The sequence below is a fragment of the Ursus maritimus genome, unplaced genomic scaffold (genome assembly GCF_017311325.1).
Source record: "Ursus maritimus isolate PB19 unplaced genomic scaffold, ASM1731132v1 scaffold_11, whole genome shotgun sequence".
Lineage (NCBI taxonomy): Eukaryota > Metazoa > Chordata > Mammalia > Carnivora > Ursidae > Ursus > Ursus maritimus.
Window position 1 is genome coordinate 69,319,106 of NW_024423453.1, and position 18,560 is coordinate 69,337,665.

Sequence of the window (18,560 nt, forward strand, 5' to 3'; positions counted from 1 at the left end):
CTACTCTTCACAATGACCTGTGAGACAGGTATGAATTGAGAGATAAAGACACTGAGTCTCCAGGAAATGAAGTAACTTTCCCCAAGAGCACTCTGCTGGGTCTGTCTGCCCCAGGGCCTTTGCTCTGCTCTCTACCTATCTACACTGTGCAGACAGAACAGATCTCTTGGTAAAGAACTCAAGGGAGGAGGAGCCTCTTTCTGCCTGACAGAACATAAAAGGTTTCATGGAAGTTGTGGCTGAGTCTCATAAATACTGAGAGAATATCAGTTTCTTGAGTTTTCATTACTTGGGTCCATAGGAGTCTCTTAAATACTAAAGATCAATGTGTCGGGCGAACATTTTTTTCCTCATCTCCATTTTGCAAAAGAGAAAGTTAAGGCTTTGTGCAATCAAGTTATCCAGGTGATAAAAGCAGTTCTTGAACTCAGGTCTTCGATTACCACATCCTCTGCTCCTTCCATCTCACTGGCACTTAATCAACACTTGCTGAATTGAACTGCACTGAAAATAAGCTTGCAGCAATCCCTGCTCTATATGGTTCCGGGGCGGGAGCCTAGGACAGCGCAGAAGACAATAGGTAGAAAGTAAAGTAGGGTTCCAGAGAATTCAGAGTCAAATGAGGAAGGCTGGCTATATTGCCACTGCCTCTCACTTACCCGAGTCCTTACAAAATCAAGAGCTACAAACTGACAAAAAAAAAAAAAAAAAAAAGAAGGCATTTCAAGGCAAGCAAAGTCCAGCTGGGAGCAAGACAGTCTGGCTATAAGCATTGAACCAAAGCCAAAAGAGAATAGAAAAAGTCCCCATCAGACAATCCACCCATTTAAACTTGAGCTGCCAAGCCAGAGCTCCTTCTCTCTCTCCCATTCCAATTAACAGCTATGCTCCCAGCAACCGACATGCTGAATCACCCTCCAGAGCCACAGCTGACGGCTGAGAAAGCTTTGTGCTCATCTCATCCTCTAATAGCCTGGAGCTGCATTGGTGTCACAGTAGCAAATTCGCTCCCAAATTGGAACTTTATTATTCTACTGTACAAAAGTCAGCAGGGTTCTTGAAGGAACTGCAAACCATCTGTTAACCCTTTCCAATCTCACCTCCCAGAGCTGCCATCAGAAAATACAGCTTCACGTCAAAGAAGTACCTTTTGATCACACGCCCTGAAGCCCTCAGTACCAACGTGAGCGTATATTCAGAGTGGATCCGTTGCGCAGCTGGTAGGATGTCGGGTGCAGCCAAACCCCATCTAGAACGCCAGCTCTACCACTCACTAGCTGGCTAACCTTGGACAAATCTCCGCATTTCTCTGAGTCTAGTTTATCACTTGTAAAGCAGTCGAAGCACACTTCTCCCTGTGAAGACTTAAGGACACCACGTAGGTGGCCTACCGAGCGCTCTGACCCTCCCAGAGGAGGCACCCGCTGGATACCTGCTTTCTTTCCTCCTTGGCTCACTTTCCCATTCAGATTAAGCATTGCATTTCCTTTTGACTTTGTGCAAATTTTGCCTGAAAAAGGAAGAAGAGAAATCTGTTAACTCCCAGACGTAAATGACCCCACCGCTCAGCTCCTCTCCTTGATCAGGATACCATCGTGAGAAGGTTAGATGAACTTGAGAATACCTGCCAAAATATGTGTGCCATTTTAATGACACTCAGGTGTTAGAACCTGTGGAGGAGAAATGCAGCAAAAGAGAGGAAAATTCAGACAAAGGATCTGGAAAAGGATACATACAAGCTTTATCATCTTCAAAATTTTGCATACAACTAGTTGTAACAACCCTGGGGCAGGTAGTTAAAAGACGAGTCATTCAACAGAGACATGGACTGTTTGATTTTGAAAATGAATAGTTGTTTGTTGACTGAACATAGCATGATGCAGCAAGGAAACCAAATCCCCTGCCTCATCCAAATGGGAGTTTGTGACGTGGGACACGGGGCAGAGCGAGGGGGGTGGGGTGGGGTGGCAGGGACAATCAGCGACTTACTGCCGCGTGAGGCTGTGGGGCAGAGTGGGAGAGAAAGGAGCTTTTCCTTTTCCTACTCAACCAGGAAAATGTCTTCTTTCTACCCAAAGTAAGAAGAATAAAAGAATTCTCCTGCTGAGATGCCTAGAATGCAACGCAACATAGAAAGAAGTCTCTCCTGGGTGTAGGCAGCCAGAGCAGGTGCTTGGCAGAGATTAGAGAAGGAATGAGCCGCCCTGAGCCTGGCATTGCACAGAGCAGTGTGGCTGCCTTAGAGTGGCCGCAGGGTCTACAAGTACTGTTGGCATTATTAGTGTTAAGAGCTAACATTTATTGGGGCACCTGGGTGGCTCAGTCAGTTAAGCATCCGTCTTCGGCTCGGGTCATGATCCCAGAGTCCTGGGATCGAGTTCCACATTGGGCTTCCTGCTCAGCAGGGAGCCTCCTTCTCCATATCCCGTCTTCTCTCATGCTCTCTCTCTCTGATAAATAAAATCTTTAAAAAAGAGAGAGAGCTAACATTTATTGATATTATATTGAAGATGAACATGGGGCTGTCTCATTGAATCCTCACTCCTAGACCATTCTTATGTCCCTTTCAGAAATGAAGAAACTGAATTATCCAGAGAAACACAACCACACAGGATATTTCTAAATTTACAACACAGTACTGTTAGCTACAGGCACTAGGCTATACAGTTGATCTCCAGGACTTACTCGTTGTCTATCACTAAAATTTGTGCCCTTTGATTAATACCTCCCATTCCCTCCTCCCATCCTCTAGCCCCTGGAAGCCAACATTCTAGATTATATGTTAATGTTGGTTGGAAAACTCAAACTTCTGGGGAGCTTCCCAGGTGAAATGTGAAACCGCCCATACACAAAGGACAAGGAGAGACCAGAGACAGAGGCAGGCCACCTCAGATCTGTAGGTGGCAAGTTTAATAAGCAAGGGAACTCACATACAAGGCTTGTCTTAGGCGGCTACAAGACGAGTAGATTTCCTTACCCCCCACCAGAATCTTAAATGTTTGTATAGAGGCCTTAACTGGGTCAATACCACTTTATACTCTCAAGGCTGCATCCTTGAAACAGCTGCCACTGTGGGAACAGTGGGCAAAGTGTACATTCCAAGGACTGGGGAGGTGGTGAGGAGCCTCCCATTGTCCGGTTCTACCTCAAGGGTCAACAAGTGGTCATGTCCTCTCAATGACTTCATCCAACAGTTAAGTGTTCTTATCACAAAAAAATAAATGGATGATAATAATAGTAAAGTAGGCAGCAAGAAACGTTTGGAAGTAGTGGATATGTTTATAGGATACACTGTGGTGATCGTTTCATGGATATATACTCACCTCAAAACTCATTAAGTAGTGTACATTAAATATGTTTAGTTTTTTGTATGTCAAGTTAGAACATGTCCAAGGTCATGGAGTTTGTATACGATAGAGCCCAAAATTCAGAGTCAGATTGTCTGATTTCAAAGCTGCAATTTAAATTATTTTTGCACTTAAATTCTGAATTTAGAACATTTGCATATCAAGAGGTGATTTGAATAAAAATTCTAATTTGGGGTGCCTGGGTGGCTCAGTCGATTAAGCATCTGCCTTCGGCTCAGGTCATAATCCCTGGGTCCTGGGATGGAGCCCCGCATCAGGCTCCCTGTTCACCAGGAAGTCTGCTTCTCCCTCTGCCCCTCCCCCATGCTCTCTCTCTCTGTCAAATAAAAAATAAAATCTTTTTTTTAAATTCTTATTTAAAGCAACAAATATCCCCAGGTAAACCTAGGACCCAGACTATCATAGGCTCCAGAAAAGGAAAAGAGAATGTTCTAGAAGCAAAGAAAAAAAAAAGAGAATACATATAAAACCAGGATAAAGCCTTTTTTTTTTTTTTTTTTGGTCACACTTAAAGAAGTTTCTTCATTTTCATGCAGAACATTATTTGTGGTCATATCTGCATCTCTTTATGCTGTGTTAATATGATAACTATGTATGTAATGTAGGTCCAGTCTGTCTCAATAAATTTTTTATAATGTCATAATATAGCCATAAGTTAAAAAATAAAAAGCATTCAGTTGTCACTAAGGAAATTATTATCAAACAATATCAAATATTGTTAAAGAAGCAACGTACCTCACCAAGAATTCTGTCCAGATGCCACTGCACTAAGACTGCAGGCCAGATGAACCTCATCCCTTTTCCTATTGGGTGGCAGCTAATCACAAAAACACATTCCGTTAATTACCCATTTTTAAATTACTTTCAGGACACATTATTTCTCTACCCTCACAAAACACCAGGTTGCTTTGGGCCATGTTCCCAATCAGATGTGACTGGAGGGGTGAGGGTATATGGGACAAAATATGACTATTGCCCCTCAGGCCTGGGATGAATCAGCATCTTTTAGAATGGAGTGCTGGTGGTTAAGCATTACAAAATATGGCTAGAAAACATAAGATTCATGTTTCTGCCCAGCTAGAATCCCCATGAAGAGATTCTTCCTTCCAAAGACAGTGAAACAAAAGGAATGGGGAAGAACACAAATACACACCCCAATACAGAGCACAGAGCATTCAATGTAGAGTGTGTCAGAGAGAAAGGTAAAGGAGTTGTCCCACAGTAATGAAGAAGCCAGCCCAGGTGTACGGAGAGTGTTCTTGAAGGAGTCAATTTAAAAGACTTAGTAGTGAAAGTAAAACTTGATTAATTGTGCATATTAGTTTTGATCATATTCTTCACATTGATGAGGATTATCAAAATCTTGGCAATGCAAGAAGAGAAATTGGATAGAACTAAAAAAATCTGTATTTCAGCCACTTATGGTTAAAAGTTTCCTAATGAAAAGGAATAGAACCCCATTCCCCTCATTGTTAGTGTGTATACAGTATTGTGATGCTTAAGCTACTTGTATACCAGAGTATTTATTGTTCTCATTTCATGGTGTGGCCTGAATCATCTTAATCACATGGCTTCCTTCACAATCTCCCAAATGAAAACACAAGTACAGACCTAGATGTAGCTGTAGATATAGATATAAATGATACAGATCATACAGGTGTCTGACTCACCTTCTGCGGTCAACACTAACAAGGTAAACTAGGAAAGCAGAGCACCTTGTGCTCTACTGACTTTACAAGGCTTTTGGGGTCCCTGTGTGCTCTGAGTTTCACAGGTATGGATAGTATTAAGTCCCATCACCTAACAGAGGTCTAAGGAAGAGGCAGTGAAGTCTGTAACACTTTAACCAACCCCATAGACCTCACAACAACCCTTTCTCTACCCGTCATGATCCACACCAAACACTCAAAAGTTCTCAAAAAAATATATACACACAAGTATACTCTTGGACTTGGATTGTTGAGTAACTCTAGTCTTCTCCATCTAGTGTCATACCCATATTACTCTCACTTATAATCCCCAAACAGCATATCTAAATCACACTGTCCCAGGCTTTAAATTATGTCATGGAAGTCTTAAGGAATCTATTTTTCACCCTATTTGGGCCCTTTTCTAAGCTCATGGACAATCAGAAGGAAAAAAAATAACTGGAATTCAATCAATGATGATCTTGGAAAGCTCAGTTAAGGGTAAATGCCTCTAGATGGACTCCATATAGCTTACTTACTTACTTACTTATTGTAAGCACAGGTCCAACCCAAATTTACACTGCAAAGAGAACAAAGTAATTTATTCATTCATTCCTTTATAAATGTGTTAATAAAAGCGATTTGGATGCCAAATAGGAAAATAATTCAGTCGATATGTACAAAATGCAAAATTTTGGAACCATGTGCCATGGAATACTAGCTCAGAAAAATGTTCTACATGCAATGCAGACTTTTGAAGATTGACAGTGAATATTAGTATAATAAAGGCTCCAGAATGTCATAATAAAATGAAGACTTCTTAATTGTGCTTAGCCCAGTGATTCCTAAACTTATTTGACCACAGAACACAATTTATTTGTTTGTTTATTGCATGGTCTCATCCCCCATGACCAGTGTTCTATACAGTTATCTGGGAAATTCTGATATAATGACCAATATTATGGCCACTGAAATACTGATTATAAAGACTATGCCCCAGCATAGATGTATGAGTCAGCTAGGGCCGCCGTAACAAAATACCACAGATGGGACGGCTTCAGTTCTAGAGGTTAGAAGTCCAGTATCAGTCTTGGTTTATAATGAGGCCTCTCTTAATGGCTTGCAGATGGCCTCATTCTCACTATGTTCTCACATGACCATTCCCCTGAACATGCTGGACAGAGAGAGAAAGGTATCTCTTCCTCTTCTAGAAGGATGCCAGTCTTATTGGATCAAGGCTCACCCGTTATAACCTCATTTAACCTTAATTACTTCCTTAAAGGTCTTATCTCCAAGTACAGTCATATTGGGGATTAGGGCTTCAACATACAAATTTGTGGGGAACACAACTACAACTGAGTTTATATTGAGATGACTTTTGAAAATTTTCTAAAGATGGGGATGCTGATTGCCATGAAAGAGGGTTAGAGCTTTCAGTCCCACCCTCTAACTTCCAGGCAGAGGAAAGGGCCTGGAGATTGAAACAATCACCAAAAACCAACACTTTAATCAATCATGCCTTTATAATGAAGCCTCCATAAAACCCCAAAAGGAGGGGGTTCAGAGCTTCCAGGTTGCTGAACCAGAACTCTTCCATGTGCCACTGAGTTGGGTCCCCACACTCTGTGGGGACAGAAGCGCCTTTGTTTGTGACCTAGCTTATGTATTTCTTCATTCAGCTGTTGATTCATATCCTTTAATATCCTTTGTAATAAACCAATTATCTAGTGAGTAAACTGGTCTCCTGAGCTCTGTGAGCCACTCTAGCAAATCAGTCAAACCCAAGGAGGGGTTTGTGGGGAGCTCTGATTTATACCCAGCCTATTAGATGCATAAGTAAAACCTGGACTTGTGGTTGGAATCTGAAGCAGAGGGCAGTCTTGTGGGACTGAGCCCTCAATTTGTAGAATCTGATGCTATCTCCAGGAATATAGTGTCAGAATTGAGCTGAATGGTAGGACACCCAGGTGTCTGAGACTTTCTTGGTGGTATAAGGAAAAAAACAACACATCAAAATTACAACCAGAATTTTACTATGTTATCAGTTACATTAACTACCTTATGCAGTTATATGAAAAACAGAGAGAAAAGGAAGAAGGAAGGTAATACAATGAATATAATGAAAAAGGGGAAATTATAGAGTAAGTTGGCTTGGTATTTTTCTCCTTTTATAATAGAAAGAAATAAAATATCATTTATACCTTTAAAGTATTCTTAAATGATTTCTTTTCTACGGTATACTATACAGGGTGGCAGTTGGTGGTAGATTGTGCGGCTTTTACCCATTAAGACAGCCGTCCAGTTTAACAAATGCAGCTGCAGCACACTTATCTACAAGGCACACGTCTGCATGGCCTAAGGGAAGAGACAGGAAACCCTGCAAGTCTCACAAACCAGCACTGACCTGAGCAGAGCCAGTTCTCTTCCTTCCACTCCGATTTGATAATAGGCCAGTCACTTACCTGTCCCTGGAAAAAGTCCATCCCATGGAAATAAATGGACAGTTTTTACTACCAAATGTTCTGATCTTCTATTGGAAGAAAACTACATAAACTTTCTTCCTATTTTCTTAATCTCAACTATAAACTAAGAATTACAGGTATAAGGAATTGTCAGATTTTTCAGGGTGTCCCTTTGTAATTACAAAAACTTGTTGCCATAAGCCTAAGAAATAAAACAGAAACTGAAGAATTCATCAAATGCAAATTACAATGCAAAGCTCATCCTTCCTTCTGTCCCCAATGTCTCCCTAGAATAAACCTAAACAAAAGGCGTGAAAACCAAGTGCAATTTTAGAGCCAAGGTTGATTTGCATGTGAGAAGGACACATATGCAAAATCCAGCTAACTTCAAGAGTCCATTCAAATACAAAAGTCAAAGTGTAAATCTTTATCCCTGCAATGATGTGGATGGAGCTAGAGTGTATTATGCTAAGTGAAATAAGTCAGTCAGAGAAAGACAAATACCATATGATCTCACTCATATGTGGAATTTAGGAAAGAAAACAGATGAACATATGGGAAGGGGGAAAAGAAAAAAAGGAGAGAGGGAAACAAGCCATAAGAGACTCTTAATGATAGAGAACAAACTGAGGGTTGATAGAGGGAGCTGGGTGGGGGATGGGCTAGATGGGTGATGGGTATTTAAGAGGGCACTTGTGATGAGCACTGGGTTTTGTATGTAAGTGATGAATCACCGAATTCTACTCCAGAAAATAATATTGCACTGTACATTAGCTAAGTAAATTTTTTTAAAAAAGTGTAACTCTTTAACGTCTGAAATCTGAAAAGACAGGCAAATTCAGACTCATGGCCAAGATCTGCCTACCCGGAGCAGAAGCTGCTGGAGCCATAAACTTGTAAGAACACTTACATGGTAATTTCGATGTCTTGTTCAAGGCTGAGTGTGCACTATCTTGACAGTGAGAAACTCTTGGGAATGTAACTTTAGAGAGACCATATACTTTTGTGGGTTTGACCTCTAGGGATTCCACCACGTTCTTACTGTGAAGAGCCAAGAAAGATCCCCTCCGGGCTCCAACAGGAGGAGAGGAAAAGTAACCATTATGAAATACACCCTGACCAATCTTCATAACAAAGACCTACTCACAGGAGGAAATACTTTTTCATAGCTATATCCCACCTGGGTGAATGGCATTTCTCATACCTAACCACTGCCTCACTTTCCTGTGTCACCTAAGGAGTGAGGAAAAAAAAAAAGGCTAAGAAACACTAGTGAAGGTCACAGCCCAGAAATACAGGTCCAATAAGAGACTGAAATTTAATCATAAGATTATAGAATGCTTCTCCTCCCCCATATCTTACCTCACCAGTAGGACGCTATTAGAATAACAATGGGATATAGCTGTACGAACCTTGAGATGGAGACTATCTGAGGAGGAGCTCTTAGGGAAGCCCACTGACAACAGGGGAGACAAAAATAAGGACATTAGAGGAGGTTAAAGCCTCCAGAACCTACGGCTACAGTAACGTTATATACAGCCCAACTCTTGGTGAAATTAACACAGAATATCACACTAACAGCCAATTTACCTCAGCTTCTACTACCCAATACATCATGTCCAGATTTCAACAAAATAATTAGAAGTCATGCTAAGCAGCAAGAAAAACAGTCTGAAGAGACAAAATAAGCATCAGAATTAAACTCAGATGTGACATCAATCTTGGATTTACCAGGCAGGGAGTTTAAAACAACTATGATTAATACGTTAAGGACTCCAATGAAAAAAATTTAAAAAAAAAAGTACAAGAACAGATGGATAATATAAACAGAGAGATGGAAACTCTAAAGTATCTAAAGAAAAATGCTAGAAATCAAAAATAACTGTAACAGAAATGAAGAATGCCTTCAGTGGACTCATTGGTAGTTGGACATGGCCAAGGAAAGAATCTATGAACCTGAAGGTAGGTCAAATAGAAACTTTCCAAACTTTCTCTTTAACCAAGAGAAAAAAAGAATTAAAAACATAAAACCAGAACATCCTAAAACTGTGGGATAATATCAAATGTGTAATATACAGATAATTAGAATACCAGAGGGAGAAAATGGACTGGAGCAGAAGAAATATTTGAAATAATACTGGCTAAAAGTTTTCCAAAATTAATGATATATATCAAACTGTGGCTTCAGGAAGCTCAAAAAACATCAAGCAGGATAAATATCAATAATATCTGTACCTGGGCGTAGTATATTCAAACTGCAGGAAACTAAAGACAAACCAAAATCTTTAAAGAAGTACAGTGAAGATGAGCACCTTACCTATAAAGTAACAAGGATAGGAATTACAATGGAATTTCATCACAAACCACGCAAGCAAGAAGGTGGGTAAAATACCTAAGTGTTCAAAGAGAAATCCCACCAACCTAACATTCTATATTCAGGAAAATTATCCTTTAAATGTGAAGGAGAAATAAAGACTTTCTCAAATAAAAACTGAAGAAATTTATTGCTAGCAGCCCAGCACTGCAAGAAGTATTAAAGGAAGTTCTCCACATCATTTGTCATGGAGGAAATGTAAATTAAAGCAACAATAAGATATCACCACACACCTATTAGAATGACCAGAACCCAAACACTGACATCGAATACCGGCTAGGATACGTGGCAACACAAATGTGTGGGAATGCAAAATAGTACAAGCCACGTAGGAAGGCGGTTTGGCAGTTTCTTATCAAACTGAACATACTCTTACCATATGATCCAGCAATCACACTCCTTGATATTTATCCAAAGATGGTCGAAAGTTATGGACATACAAAACCTTGCGCACAAATGCTTATAGCAACTTTATTCATGTTTGCCAAAACTTGGAAGCAACCAACACGTCCTCCAGGGCGTGAATGGATAAATAAACTGTGGCACATCCAGACAATGGAGTATTATTAAGCGCTAAAAAGAAATGAACTATTATTTGAAATGAACTATCAGGTGAAAGACATGGAGAAACTTTAAATGCACATTTCTAAGCGAAAGAATCCCATCTGAAAAGGTTACACATTATATGATTCCAACTATATGACATTCTGGGAAAAGCAAAACTATGGAGACAGTAAAAAGATCAGTGGGTGCCAGAGACTAGATGCAGGGGGAAGGATCAACAGAGCACAGAGGATTTTCAAGGCAGTGAAACTATCCTGTATGATACTGTAATAATGGACACATAGCATTATTCATTTGTCCAAACCCACAAAATGTCCAGCACCAACAGTAAACCCTAGTAATGTAAACTATGGACCTGGAGTGATAATGGTGTGTCACTGTGGGTTCATCAGTTCCCACAAATGTGCCCCTCTGGTGGGGGTGTTGACGGTGGAGGAGGCTGTGCAGGTGTGGGGGTGACCCTCCTTTTAATTTTGATGTAAACCTAAATCCGCTCTAAAACAAATACAGTCTTTAAAAAAAATTCTTCAGGAAGATGAGATATAACACAGGTGAGAAACTAAGATTTATGTAACTAAAGGAAAAGTGCAGAGAAGAAAGAAAGGAAGAGTCTCACCCTTGTTCGGATAATCTTGCAGTTTCAAGAAGCCTGTATGTCTATACCATACCACAGTCATGGCGGACATTAAACTTACGTGGGGTGTTTCCCTCTGAGTATTTAAAAGTGCAGCCCTTATGGGCAGTGGTCCTGACAGAGGTTCAATTATCTCCCTTCCTGAGGTAAGTATACTGGAGATAGTATAATGAAATCTGTATCTAAAGAGAAGCTAGAAACAGAAAGAATTCCCTGATTTAAAAAAAGAAGAGGGGCGCCTGGGTGGCACAGCTGTTAAGCGTTTGCCTTCGGCTCAGGGCGTGATCCCGGCGTTATGGGATCAAGCCCCACGTCAGGCTCCTCCGCTATGAGCCTGCTTCTGCCTCTCCCACTCCCCCTGCTTGTGTTCCCTCTCTCGCTGGCTGTCTCTATCTCTGTCGAATAAATAAATAAAAATCTTTTAAAAAATAAAAATAAAAAAAGAAGAAAAAGAAACGTAGATAAACTAGAGAACCTGGACCTTAGTAAGCCGAAGAGTAACTACAGGATAAACAGATCATGTGTGACGTCCCATAACACTGACATACTCAAGATTAAAAGCAGAAACCTATGGGGAGAAAAATGAGAAAAGACCAGAGAGATTGACTTCTCTAAGGTCATACAGCTGGCAAATGACAAAACTGCAATTCGGATTCAGATCTTGCCTCACATCACCACGAATTACAAATAAATGATAAGAATCTGTGTTTTTCCCAAGTAACGCAATTAATAAGGGGACCTTTTGTAAAATGCAAAAACTGGGCAGCAGAATGGCACTTTTGTGACCTTAAGGGAATTTCTGTAGCTTCCCAAAGGATCTAATTCATATCCAGGAGAAACTAAAAAAAAAAAAAAAAAAAAAAAAAGGACAATCTGTGACAGTTGTGTCAAGCTGCTGGTCATCGAATTACAATAGGGAGTCCACTTGCCAACAATTTTCTAGAAAAGAAGAAGCCAGACTGCTACTTTTTCACTGGAGTCAGTTTCCTTATTCCTGGAATGGCTAAGTCAGCAGTAAAGGCCTCAGAAAACAGACCCAGCTACCAACCCCCTGGGCATCCTCATGCTGATAAATCACAACAGCTGGATCACACCAGCTGGAAAATATCCCTTGCTCCTCTGAATTGGCCTAGTACTTAATATCTATACCATCCATCTGATATTTAACATACACTCTGTTAGATTGGTGGTCATATTTTAAGCACATTATTCTTATTCAAATTCTAAGCTATTCGAGAACAAGGACCTACATGTTATCTTCCAAAGCACCCACATTTTGCAGGGTGACCAACAGATGTTCCATCAAACACTGGTTAAATGATTTTCTACTGAGGAAAGGAAAGTTGTCCAAGTATTCAGGGGTGAATTTGGTCTAGAGTTAGTAGTTGGAAGCATCTTTCCGAGCTGTAATGAGGTGAGGCTCAGATTACAAAACCCAAAAGCAAAGTTCGTTTGTTAAAAGGTCATCCAGTCCCCTAACCAACAAGTATCTCTGCGCCCTCACAGCACTACAGAAGTGGTGGATTCGTGTTTGGTGAATGTGGCCATAAAAAAAGAGCAACATTAAACACTCACCAGTGAGCTCCATCTTTTGTTCATATTAATATAGCATTACTGTTTTATCTAGTTGTCTATGTGTTTATTCCACTATCAATAATGAGAACTTCCTGTTGGCAGAAAGTATTCACTCCAGATCCACATATTTCTCTTTAGTGTATATGTGGTTTATAACTTACACATTTATATCTAACTATATGTAATTTACATTTATAAATTTTGTCTAGTTTTATTTCATAAATAATTAGTGAGCATTGTCTGCCATCTGATAGAAACCATGCCTTTAATGCAGTTCTAAGATTCCTAATCATTGGGGTGCCTGGGTGGCTCAGTCAGTTGAGCGTCTGACTCTTGATTTCAGCTCAAGTTGTGGTCTCGAGGTTGCGGAATTGAGCCTCATGTCGGGGTCTGCGCTCAGTGCAGTCTGCTTGTCCTTCTCCCTCTGCTCCTCCCCCACCACCACTGCTCACTTGCATGCTCTCTCTCTCTCAAATAAATAAATAAATAAATAAATAAATAAATTTAAATTTTTTAATTTCCTAATCATTTAACAGAGGTGCAGTCACCTGTCCAAGAAAATCCTTAGTGCCCACATTTTACCTGACAAATCTTCTCTAATTTTTGGCTCTGAATTGCTAATTCATCCAGTATCTAACTCCTTAGTCATGGCCCTCGTTATTACCATCACAAGTGGCTCTAGTGTTCTACAGTCTCTTCCCAATACCCTGATTCATCAACCCACCAACTGGTTTTTGGTTCTACCTCTCACATACTAGCTTCGAATGTGCCCATGAGCCTTATCACCTTGACATGGCCATGATAGGATGAGTGTTTCTTCCCCTCGAAGCAGGGAAAACTCTAGTGATACAAATATGAACATCTTTATTGCCATCCACTATCACTAGTACTTTACTAGTACTTAATGTCTATACCATTCATCTGATATTTAATTTATACTCATTTAGTTTGGTGGCGATTTTTTAAGTGCATTATTCTTGTTCAAATTCTAAGCTATTTGAGGACAAAGAACTACACATCCCTCTGCAATGATGCAAATCTATATCTGTGCTATCCAAGAGGGTAACAACATGTGGCTACAAATCCCTGGAATGGCTGGTACAACTAATGAAATGAATTCTCAATTTCATTCCATTTTTGTTAACTTAAATTTACGTAGACGTTTGTAGCAGCATTATCAGCAATAGCCAAACTACAGAAAAAGCCCAAATGTCCATCAACTGATAAGTGGATAAAGAAGATGTGGCACCCTCCCCTTGCTTGTGCTTTCTCTCTCTTTCTCTGTCAAATAAATAAATAAAATCTTAAAAAAGAAGAAGAAGAAGACGAAGACCAAGAAGAAGAAGATGAAGACGAAGAAGAAGAGGAGGAAGCACATACATATGATGGAATGTTACTCAGCCATCAAAAAGAATGAAATCTTGCCATTTGCAGTGACGTGGATGGAGCCGGAGAGTATCGTGCTGAGGGAAATAAGTCACTCAGAGAAAGACAAATGCTATATGATTTCACTCATATGTGGAATTTAAGAAACAAAACAGATGAACATAGAAGAAAAGGGGAAAAAAAGAGGGAGGCAAACCATAAGAGACTTGAGACTCTTAACTACAGAGAACAAACAGGGTTGCTAGAGGGGAGGTGGGTGGGGAATGAGCTAAATGGGTGATGGGCATTATGAGGATACCTGTTTTGATGATCACTGGGTATTATATGTAAGTGATGAATCACTAAATTCTACTTCTGAAACCAATATGACACTATATGTTAACTAACTAAAATTTAAATAAAAACTTGAAACATAAAAAAAAATGTAAGTAATCACAAGTAGCCACTAACGTCTGAAGTGGACTGTGTGGGAGAGAAACAAACACATTTCAACTGCGAAAAAAGACAACTTGGCAGGTGCTATATTGGTAGCATGACAAAATACTCTGGGAGGACAGAGTAAAGAACAATTAATTATGTTTCAAAAGGCTGGGGAAATTTAGCAAAATATATGGCATTGAAATTGTCATCTAAGCAACAAATAAAATTTCACCAAACAAAAAAGTTCAGAAAGACATTTCAGATGGAGGAAACAACATGAATCAATGCTAGAGGAAAGATAAGTTATTGCTATCTATGATTCTAACACCCAATTACAATGTGTGTGTTGGGGAATAGGTTCTCACACCATCAAGCAATTCTGTGACACAAGCTGAGTGTCCTACAACTCAAAACAATTCTGAGACTATTTACCTAGAGACAGCATCAGATCCCATAGGTTAAGATTTCAGTCCCTCAAGGCCACCCCCTCCACCACTGTGTTTCTGATCTACTGGCTACAGATTGAAGGTTCCCATGATTTCCTCCTTGGGTCAATTAATATGCTAGAGTGGTTGACAGAACTCAGAAAATCATTTACTTACCAGATTACTGACTTATTATAAAAAGATATGACTCAAGAAAAGCCAGATGGAAAAGATGCATAGGGCAAGGTATGGGGAAAGGGTACAGAGCTTCCATGCCCTCTCTGAGGGCACCACTCTCCCCAAATCTCCATATGTTGACCAACCAGAAGCTTTCCAAACCCAGGCTTTTGGGGTTTTTATGGAAGTGTCATTACATAGCCATGATTGATTAAATCATTGGCCATTGGGGATTGAACTTAATCTCCTGTCCCACCCCTCTCCAGAGGTCAGGGGTAGAGGTTGGGGCTGAAAGTTTCACCCAATCTTTTAATAGCAGGGCTGGCTCTACTGACAACCAGCCCCATTCCTAGGTGCACTCCTAAAGTCACTTCACTAACATAACAAGACACCTTTATCACTTGGGAAATTCCATGTGTTTTAAGAGCTCTGTGTCAGAAACAGGAATAAAGTCTAAATATGTATTTCTTATTGTTGTTTTTAAAAAATGCAACTGAGTAAATTTGAAGATCTAATTGGCTTTACTCAGCAATTTATGAATTGGACAGCATTCCATCTAGCACATAGAAAAGACCTCCAAAGAGCTATACAAAGTGGGAGACTTTCATAGGCAGAAGAAGATGAGGGAAAAAGAAAGAGCAGATTACCTTCTCTTACTTTGGGGGATAGAAGGGATCTACAGGTGGATTACCTCACCACTGCTGACCAAGAAATTCCAGACTGACTGGTTTAAGATTACAATCCTGGGAGGGGCTCCTGGGTGGCTCAGTCAGATGAAACATCTGCCTCTTGACTTCCATTCAGGTCATGACGTCAGGGTTATGAGATCAAGCCCTGCATCAGGCTCTGTGCTCAGCAGGAAGTCAGCTTGCAATTCTCTCCTTCCCCCTCTACCCCTTCCTCCATTTGCATTCGTGCTCTCTCTCTCTCTCTCTCAAATAAACTAATTAATTAAAAAAAAAAAAAGATTACAACCCTGGTTAAGTCAGTTTGAGGACATGAGTCTTAGCACAAGGGACTCTATTTGGGGACTGCTGTTTCTTTTTTTAACATTGTAAATCACAATATCACAGTCTACCCCCTGGTCTTTGAACACAGTTTTTTATAGGAAAATGATCATTAAAGAAATATTGCCACATTATAAGAATCCCATTCAGTCATTAATAACTACTCATTTCATCATATCCTCTAAAAATGTCTCCCAAGACAAGATCACTCAGATTTATAGGCTTCCATTCAATTTTATCAGGTTCCAAAAGCAGAAGTAATGTCAGCAACATATGGCTTCATCCCTTCAGGCACCTGATACACGCAAACTAAGACAATATCATCTCTTGCTCTGAGCCTCTTTCAAGGTATTAATGTAATACTGGATTTCCCTATTACATAAGCCATTTATCCAGCTACTGTTTTTCTTCTCTCCATTTACACCCAAACTTTTCTACCTTTAGAAGGGCCATTAGGTTAGGGCACTGTGCTGGTCTAGATTGCAGGCAGGAATACTAGTCTAGCAAGTCCCTCCCCCTCAGTCCACTCCTGTTCACATCGGGTAAGGTTACACCGGTACAGAACTGGTGGGGTATCTTTACTACCAGGCAATACAGCTGCATTCATTTTAACCCCAATTTTGTCAGATGAGGTAAAGACACATCCTGCACCATCGCACCCTTAGGAATCATTCTTGCTACCAGCCCTTGTAGTTGCATCAATGATCATATGACCACTGCATCTGGTAGGGGGCAGAAAAGTTAATATGGTGTGGGGAAGAAATAATACCAGCACTTTCCTCAGCCCCACTTCAAATCACAATATCACAAAACCCGAGGAGCTTAGAAGTACAGAGATAAGAAATGAAACTGGAAAGATTGGTTGAGGCCCAAGTTTTCTAGAAATGTGCCCTCAAATTGGTAGGCATTCTCTATATGCGGCTATTTTAAATTAAATTAAATTAAATTAAATTAAATTAAATTAAAATATTCAATCAATCAGTTGTGCTAGCCATTTCATGGATTCAATAGACACTGTGGCTAGTGGCTACCATATTGGACAGCACAGATATAGAACATTTCCATCACTGTAGAAAGTTCTAATGAAACTGTGCCTGCTATAGAGTTTTATTGCTGTTTGTTTATATTTTTGTTTTGTTTTTAATTCATCTTAAATCCTCTGATGGAGGAGCGCCTGGGTGGCTCAGCTGGTTAAGCAACCTCCCTCGATTCAGGTCATGATCCTGGGGTCATGGGATCGAGCCCCACATTGGACTTGCTGCTCACTGGGGAGTCTGCTTCTCCCTCTCCCCCTGCTCCCCCTGCTTGTGCTTGCTTGCCCCCTCTCTCTCTGTCAAATAAATAAATAAAATCTTTTTTAAAAGTCCTCTGATGGAATGAAGAGGGGAAATAAAGAAGTAAAAAGCAGTGGAAACTGTGAATAGGCCAGTTAGAATTTGATGGGGTAAGAATGAATCAAAAGGACACCTGCTCTTTCTAAACAATACCATTCCTTTCTGGACAGTGTCACTGGCACTGAAGACCCAACATTACACCTTGCTTGGTCTGACTGTTGCATGCCCCCCCCCCAAATTTATATATTGAAATATAATCCCCAAGATGATGGTATTAGGAGGCAGGCCCTAATATGGGATATGATTAGGTCAGAGGGCAGAGCATTCATGATTGGAATTAGTGCCTTTATAAAAGAGACCCTAGTGAGCCAGCTCACCCCTTCAACCATGTAAGGACACAGAGAGAAGACAATCTGCAGCCTAAAAAGGGTTTTCACCAGAACCCAGCCATGCTGGCATCCTGATCTTGAACTGTAGCCTCTTGAACTGTGAGAAATCAATTTTTGCTATTTATAAGCTATCCAGTCCATGGCATTTTGTTACAGCAACCCAAATGGATTAAGACAAAAGCACCAAAATTGGTGCTGAGAAATGGCAGTGCTACTGTGGTAAATAAATATCTAAAATATGGAAGAGGTGGAACTGGGTAATGGGCGGAGTCTGGAAGAGTCTGGAGATGCATGTTAGAAAAAGCCTGCATTGCCATGAACAGACCATGGAAGGCAAATCTGGTGAGGGCTCAGAAGATGAGGAGAGATGTAGAGAGCGCCTCAATCCTCTTAAGGAATGCCTCAGTAGTCACGAACTGAATGTTGGTAGAAGTATGGATGTTAAAGGCTATTCTGAGAGGTCTTGGATGGAAAAGAGGAATGTGTTATTGGAAACTGGAGGAAAGGCGATCCTTACTACAAAGTGGCAAAGAGCTTGGCTGAATTGTGTTTGTGTCCTCCTGTTCTATGGAAAGTAGAACTTTTGAGTGATGAAATCAAGTATTCGGCTGAGGAATTTTCCAAGCAAAGTATTGAAGAAGCAGCTTGACTTCTCATGAACACTTACAGTAAAAAACAAGAACAGAAAAATGACTTAAAGATGTAATTGCTAATCAAAAGGGAAACAGAACTAAAAATTGGAAAAATTCTCAGCTTA